Source organism: Pyricularia pennisetigena, chromosome 3, assembly GCF_004337985.1.
Source record: "Pyricularia pennisetigena strain Br36 chromosome 3, whole genome shotgun sequence".
NCBI classification, from domain to species: domain Eukaryota; kingdom Fungi; phylum Ascomycota; class Sordariomycetes; order Magnaporthales; family Pyriculariaceae; genus Pyricularia; species Pyricularia pennisetigena.
In genome coordinates, this window is record NC_043742.1 from 1,474,462 (window position 1) to 1,482,557 (window position 8,096).

Genomic DNA, 8,096 nt, shown 5'->3' on the forward strand with positions numbered 1-8,096 from the left:
GAAAAAGGGAAAAAGGGAGAAAAGGGAAGGGGTTAGGTATAATTATCGATTTAAAATATGCAGCTTATTTTGGTTACTAAACTAATTTGGCCAGGATACGCGCTATACCATATATTTTGGAAATCCAAGGTATTATACCATTATATAATCGTTATTTTAAATTGCTTTACTAGTAAATATATATACGCATAATAAAAAATGTTTTACTAATTAAAATGCCCCAGCAATTCAATTTTACGAAAACGCAAAAAACCACCAAATTTATGCTGTCGTGCAAATATATGCTGCATACCGTATGGTTGCAAACCATAAACAGTTAAACCTTCGCGTATAACTTTAATTAAAGCTTTATATATCCAATATACCTAAAATTTTGCTATATAGGGGTATAAAAGGTTAATTTTTGGTAATTGCATGGAATGTAATATAATGGGGTACTAACCGCAAAATAATTACAGGTATTGCAAAAGATATACTGCAATTATTTGGGGTATTAACGCAAAGTATTATTATTACCGAACTTTAATTTCCCGCAAACTCCGAAACGCAGTAAAGGTAAATTTAGTATTAATAAAGAATAGGGTAAAGGAAAAAAAATATATTGCATTTTTTTATTATAGTTCTTCCATAGCCGCAATTTCCACCCGGAACAGGCCCACAGCGCCAAATACGTATTATTTTTATTGGTTAATGCAGGTTGTTAAAACCACATTTATATTACGTCGAACCAGCCACATTTGGAAGGAGCATTTAAAAGCGTAAACCCTTATTTTGGGGAATATGTCAGCGACCCAAAATTTATCACCCGCTCACCAGTAGGCATATAAAGTTGCATAATAATTTCGTATTAAATGCAGGTTTTTAGTTTTGCGATTAAGGTGAATAAAAAGCGGTTCCAAATAATATAACAGGTAAACGACGCGTTAAAGCTTTAACCATACCAACGTTACATGTTCGTACATTTATGTATTTTGGTTACCACCAGTTGGGCTTAAAGGCACATAGGATAAACCGCATTTTATCTCAGCCTTACCCCGGCCGGTCGATTTTTGGCTATAATAACGAAGTTTTGGTCATCCTTATCCTTATTTTAATTTATCTCCTCATCGTTTTTATCTTTATAAACGTTTGCGCGACGTTTCTCCAAATGTTTTTCTTTAAATGGCAAATCCCATTTGTAAAAATGTTTTATAATATTATATACCGCGTTCGCCCCCGATTCGGCCTCGGGAAACCGAATAAAGTAATTGTCACGTCTTATTTTAAGTGGTTTAAAGGGGTTGTCCGGAGGAGGCCTAGTTAAGCACAGGAACTAATATGTAACAACTAAATCAATTGGACAGGATATAAAAAATTGAAAAACTTTTTATCTCCAGAGTTGTGAATAGGTTATTAATTTTAAAGTGACAAAGGTTGATACGCTTGGGTGACCGCGCTTTTTTAAACACCGTGCTTTGGGTTAAATATAATTGTTAAAATAATTCTGTTCCCTCCTTATTTTGTTCCTTTCCAAAATTTGGGAGAAATTATTAATTAATTTTGGACCGGAACAGTACCAAATTAGTAATAATTATTTTACCAATTTATTTGGGGTGAAATTTAGTGCTTAACCCATTTACAAAAAAGGGGCCCTAATGGTCCGTTGTCAAAATGTAACCCAGATTTGCTATTACAGGACCATTTTGGATAAAAACGGAGCAAATATGCGAAATTTTGTTTGGATTGCCTATATAGTACCAGCACGACAAAATAACGTAAACCAAAAACAAAAAAACCCTAACATTACAAATTATTATATATACGATTTACCCTATTAAATGGTTTTTGGGTTAAGTTCCAGTAAATATTTAGGGATAGGCGATACCAATAAGGCAGGAGCTGAAAATGAAAGCAAAATTAGGCGGTAATTTTAACCGTTATAGTAAATATATATAAACGCAGGGGAGCGAAGGGAAGGGAAGGCAGCCTTTTCGTCTTACGTGGACAATGTATTGCCTTAGGTATATTTAATAGGTTAAATCTGCAGGGTGTCCCTGTATTTATTCGTCCACGCCTAATTAGGTTCCGCGAAAAAAAGTCCAAATTTGGTCTTTGGTAATTTTTGTAATAATAATTTTGTTATTTTTGGTTAATGTTGGTAATATGCAAAAATAACCTATTCGGCATTTTTACAGGGATGTAAGGTGCATTTTACACAATTCCTGACCAATGGGCGAACCTATTAATTTTTAAATAAACCATATCCGCGGTTGCAAAATCGAATTATAATATCGGTGGCCGACCTAATATGGAGCATATAGCCGATTTTTGAATAAATGTACGTCCCATATTTTGTCCTTTCCTCTTTCGCAAATGGTTAAACATAATACCTAATATTTTGGCCCTATTATTTTTTTGTAATAATCCCCGTTACGTCGAAGGTGGGAACGCGAGGATCGTAACGTTTTTTTATTGGTCCCAAATCTTTCGGTTTTTATTACCAACGTTGCAACGTTTAATCCCCTGCGGCGAAGTAGCATTTGGACGGATATTTGCCACAATTCCATTTTTCGAATTATATTACCAACACTTTTTTTCTTACCCAATACGGTAACTGCTTCGGTATTACCGTATAAGGTTTGTATTACGTCACCAATTTTACGCCAAACCCGAGGTTTTGGGCCGAATACCCATCGCCGGCATTAAAATAGCACCAGTTCAACCTTATTACGGAAATAAAAAAACGTCCAGGGTTATGATTTTACAACATTATTCGCTGCAATTATTTACATTATATTACTAATATCGTGTCCTTATTCTGGTCACGTATAAGCAAAAATTTGCATTAAATCGTTAACATGCCTAGCGCATAAAGACGTTGCAATATAACGCCCCAATATACCGCTAACGGTAAAATCCTCGGGCTGTAAATCCCATATGGTGTTAAACGCGTGCACATTCCGCGCAATATATCAAGGGTTTAAAATATTATTAAATTCTTTCATCTACCCTACGGGGCGCATGGCGGTCTAAATGTTTTAAACCTTTTTGCCCATGGAAAATATTTTAACGCAAGCAATCGAAATAATATAAAAGCTACTAATTCCGCAATTACATATTTCAACTAACCGCACCAACTTTAATTTTTCCGAAGACTTTAAAATGAAAAAAAGTCTTTACATTAAATCCCTCTATAGCAAACGAGCTACAATAATAATCATCCCTAAACTGTCAATCTGTTTCCAAGGCCTATCGCGCCAACTATTATCGGCTCGCTTCATCAACACAGCACAAATTCAGCAATGTAAGCGACCAAAATACGACAATTTCGAAATAACTAAATATTTCAATCGAATACACCTTTCTCCCAAACAGCGAATCGCCTCCGTTAGCAACCTTACATTTATTTAACAGCTAACCTACCTTACCTTTTTTAAAAAGCACCATTTTATTAACGTGCTTTATAAAAATCTTTAAATTTATTACTCCTGGTATAAAGGGTTCGGTATTTCGCCGACGCGTTTTTTTAAAAAAATTGTCCGCCACCGCCGCGGTGGTTAATATTTTAAAACGAACCAATTATTTAATACGGTTTTCCTATCGCTGGGATTCGACGTTATTTTGGCAGGTTCGCGAATTTTTAAACCCTGCAACGGTAAATTCGGCGGATTTATATATTATATTAATATTATTAAAATCGGTGGCGTACATTATTTGCTCGATATAGGTTTTGGTGGATACGGTCCACCCTAACCTGTACTATTGCTCGAAGGAACGGGAGGTATTAAACCGAACGGTTTATAGTATATAAAACCTTAAACGGAAATACGAATAGTGAAACAGGCGATTGCACAGCAGGTCGATTAAATTAAACGGTTATAGGTATATTAATTCCGACGTAGCCCTAATAAAAAATGGTAGCCAATATGCTGTTTTAACTCGGATTTTAAATTCCTGCCCGAGGATATCGATATCCTAAACACGCATAGCATAAACCGCACATATTTCGCATTACGTAAATTGTTGCTTTAGCGATTTACAATATTAAATAAACCCCTAGCTGCACCTGGGAGAACGAATATAAAGAATGTTATGGATAGCGAGCTGGACGGCTTTATTGTGCTATATTAAAATAAATTAAAATGGCGGAGGGAAAGGAATTTGAAATTAAGCCTTAAATTCCGCACCGAAACGGAACGTGTTAAAATTATTCGGTTATATTTTGGAATTATTTTTAATAAGGAGGAATCGGAGGGAATTAAGGGTATTGCAAGTGAAATTAGGGGTTTTTGGTTTGGAGTCGCATTTAACGAGGAAACGATTTAATTATAACCTATTATATGCCTTACACCCATTATTATGGCTTATTTTAATCCTGCTTTAGCGCGGATTGTCAAAGTTAATCTCTGTATTTAAACTGTTACATTCTAAAAGCTTTCGAGAGAAATGGAAGACGGGTTATATAAGATAAAGTTCGCTGCCTAATCCTGGTTTAATATCCATTTAAAAAACGTCCTAACTCGTTTTTAAAATACCCAATCCTACCGTGGAAATGCAGTTCTTTCCTTAAAATTAATTTTTATAATCGGGTCTTCACAAGAATGGATACACGCTATGGGCAAATGCGTTACGGAAATAAAACAATTGGATGACCAATTAAATGAAATCAAACACTGGCAATATTTAAAACAAATTAAAACAAAATATACGTTATACTTAATACCAGGAAAGCCAAAGCAAAATTATCTTTTTAATTAGTTTCCGATAAAAATATTAAATATTAAATAAATAGCACCATACAACTTTAAAAAAGATTTAAAAAATTAACAATTACAGAAAAAATGTAAAAAAGCAACGTGCGAAAAGGTGCAAATAAACCCAAAAGATTATTAGGTAAAAATAAGCGAAAACCAAACCTAACGAGCCGCAAGGCGCTTTTTTGTTACGACCAGATAAATTGGGCCGGTACCAACGAGGCCAGGTGGGGTTATACCCCTCCTAACGACATTCGACCAAAAGGAACACCGACCGACAGGAAACGAGATTACGTACGAGCCCAATCACGTGGTATTACGTGGCTGCCAAGGGAAATAATTTCGGTAATTTGTAAAACTACGATTGGGAATTACAGATTAAATAGATTAAGGAAATTACAAATGGAATATAGTTTATATAAGACACGCTTATTACCATGTAAACGGATTCGATTATAGGATTGCCTAGCAGCAATTAAATTTTAATTAACTTTAATATTTGCTTAAAAACGATTATAATTTCACCCTAGTCGTTAAAAATCCCCAGTTACCCAGTTTAAACGCTTAGTTGTTTTAACCCATTGTATTTTACCATAAAAACAGGTTACCCGATATTTTGATCGCAATATCCTTACCTCCCCTTTCAATGTTTTATTAAACCAATATATGCTTGCCTATATGCCAGTATAAGCATTATATTTATAATTTGGAGGTTTTAGCCCATTTTCCACTGGTTATATCCCATGCCTGTCGGCAAACGCTGTTAAATTCAACTTTATATAACTGTTAGTATATGAAAAATCGAAGTTATCCATTGAAAAAACGGTTTAATTACCCGCGTTCCGAAATTTTTTTAAAATATAGAGCCCAAATGGTTTTAGAAGCAGGTACCGTAATATAAAGAACCGCCAATATCGAATATATTGACCTAAAAAAAGCGAATTGCTAATCCGACTTTATTCCAGGTAGGCCAAAACTGAAGGTGGTTCGTTAACATTAAAGGTTATTGTAAGCCGGAAGAATAAAATGTAACTCCTATATTCGTTCGATAATTGTCCAAATGTTTTTAATTATGTTATTATTTAAAGGTCGCGGACGTTTATAAGATAAACGATCGAGGGCCTATACTTAATTTATATATTTATTAAACAGCTTTCTGAATTGCTGTTGCCTAATGGAAAGCGGATTTCGTGTATAATCCTTTTTAAATTTGGTTTCCAGGTTTTGCAAATTAAAAATAAATTAGCAAAATCGTTTTTATTTATAACGGCAAACAGCGGCAATTTTAAATTAATTCCTTTGCGGCTATGCATATATAGACCTGTTATTAATTTCCACCATTTTTATTTTAAACTCGTGCTGGTTTATTGGGGGTATAATCGGGCTGTTCCGCAAATTTTTATCCATTATCGATATTTCCGGTATTATTGCTATTATATTTAATTAAAGTCGAGTCGAAAATAAAATCGTGCGGGTATTTGTTATTAGTGTACAATTTTTGTAACTTTCGCCGTAAAAACTTATAATCGGGTTTCCGTTCAGAGCCTAAACTGCGCAATTAACCAAAATAATACAAAAACGCGTTTGGGAGCTTATCGCAAAAAGTTTTTAGGGGAGTTTCGACCAATTTTAACCACGTTTTACCACCGCCGAAATAGACGAATATGCGGCCCAATGCTTCCATATCGTGGCGCCAAACTATTAAACAAATGTTAATAGGATACCGCTTATAGAAATTCAGGAAAAACTATTTTTTACACGTTCCGTTAATAGTAAAAACTAAGCTAAAACCAGTTACGTAAATAACGTTGTTTTGTGTGCCGATACCGATACAGAAGTTGTTAGGTTTAATATCCCCGTGGACAAATAATCTTCCATATATAAATTCCAGGCGAAATATTACCTGGTTAGCAATAAGCAAAATCAATTTAAAAAATAATTATTTACCGCAATATTCGAAAAGGTCCTGAAAAGTTGGCCCAAGCCTGGTAATAACAATCAGGCTTCCCTCCAAATGAAAAAAAGGGATGCCAATACCGCTTGCAAATAATTTGTACGCTGAAATTTCACCTTTAAGTCGGTGCTTTTCAGGATTTAATTTCAGGTTAATTTTCTCGCCGGTAATTGTGTTTTCGGCGTTATAATTTTCAAAATAGGAATGTATAATGCGGAAATTGTGCAAAATCTGACTTTTCATATTAACGTTTATAATGTTGGAAAAATTAACAATTTTTTTTTGTTCTGCGACTATAGAAGAATCGATGGGATCGAGACAAAAATTAATAACGGGTAAAAAGCTTTTAAAAAAGGGAAGTGGAATTTTACTAAAGAAGAAAATAGGCAACCAGGCTACCAATATATTTTACGTACCTTTGGCTTGTAATTTCCCTCGTTAATGTTAATTTGACGACGGTGACGCGATATTTGGGTATGAGTAAATGGGTAAAGGTAAACGAATATCTCCAAATAGGTACAACTATCCGGCTAATTTCAGCAATACGACTATGTTAGTATACGTAAAGCTCTGCCTGTGACCGCAAATGCACCCAGTAGGAGGCCTCCATTATGGATTGTGCTTACGATAAGGATATAAAATAGGGAGACATTAATAATAGAGGGAGTTGCAACGTCTGGGCACCTCGTTTACAAATTGCAGGGGTACCTAAGGACCCGGGCTCGCCGCCGTAATTTCCTATCCCCAACAGGCCATTTTTTGCCAGGCATTTAAGCCATTGGCGTATATATTTAAAAATAAAATTGGTTAAAGTTATTAACCCTCGGTTTTAAGCAAGGAGGTTTAAGCAGGTATAACGAAAAATCGATGGTAAAGTTGATGCTGGCCGTCAGGGGTGCATTTTGTAACGGGTTCGTTCCTATTGGCCTTTACTTTTATAGAGATTTTAGGATAATTTCGGGTAGCATTCCGGTCCTTAACTGTGATATGTTTTACGTCGATTTGCATTTTGCAAGGTTTTTCCCCCTAGCTGCTTTTTAAAGATGTATAATTTAAGAAATCGGGTATACAATTTTTTAGGGGTATTGCAATACTTTTGGGCACTGGGCTGATATGCAACGAAAAATTTTTTTAAAATAACCGGACCTTTGCAAAACAGCGTTGGCGAATTATGGTAAATAAAAATAACCATTAACGATTTAATTTGGCCTGAAAGCTACCAGGACCTCGATTTTGGCTTTCGCAGCTAATTATGTTTAAGTAATTCCAGGGAAATACCGGAAACGTTCCCGTTTGTCCTGGCTTCGCTACAACGTCAGGTTTTTTCAAAATTGCAATATGGTGTCAAAAACCGTCCGACTTTGCACTGGGAACGTTAATTGTAGGTTTAAATAAAGGTTTAATCGTTT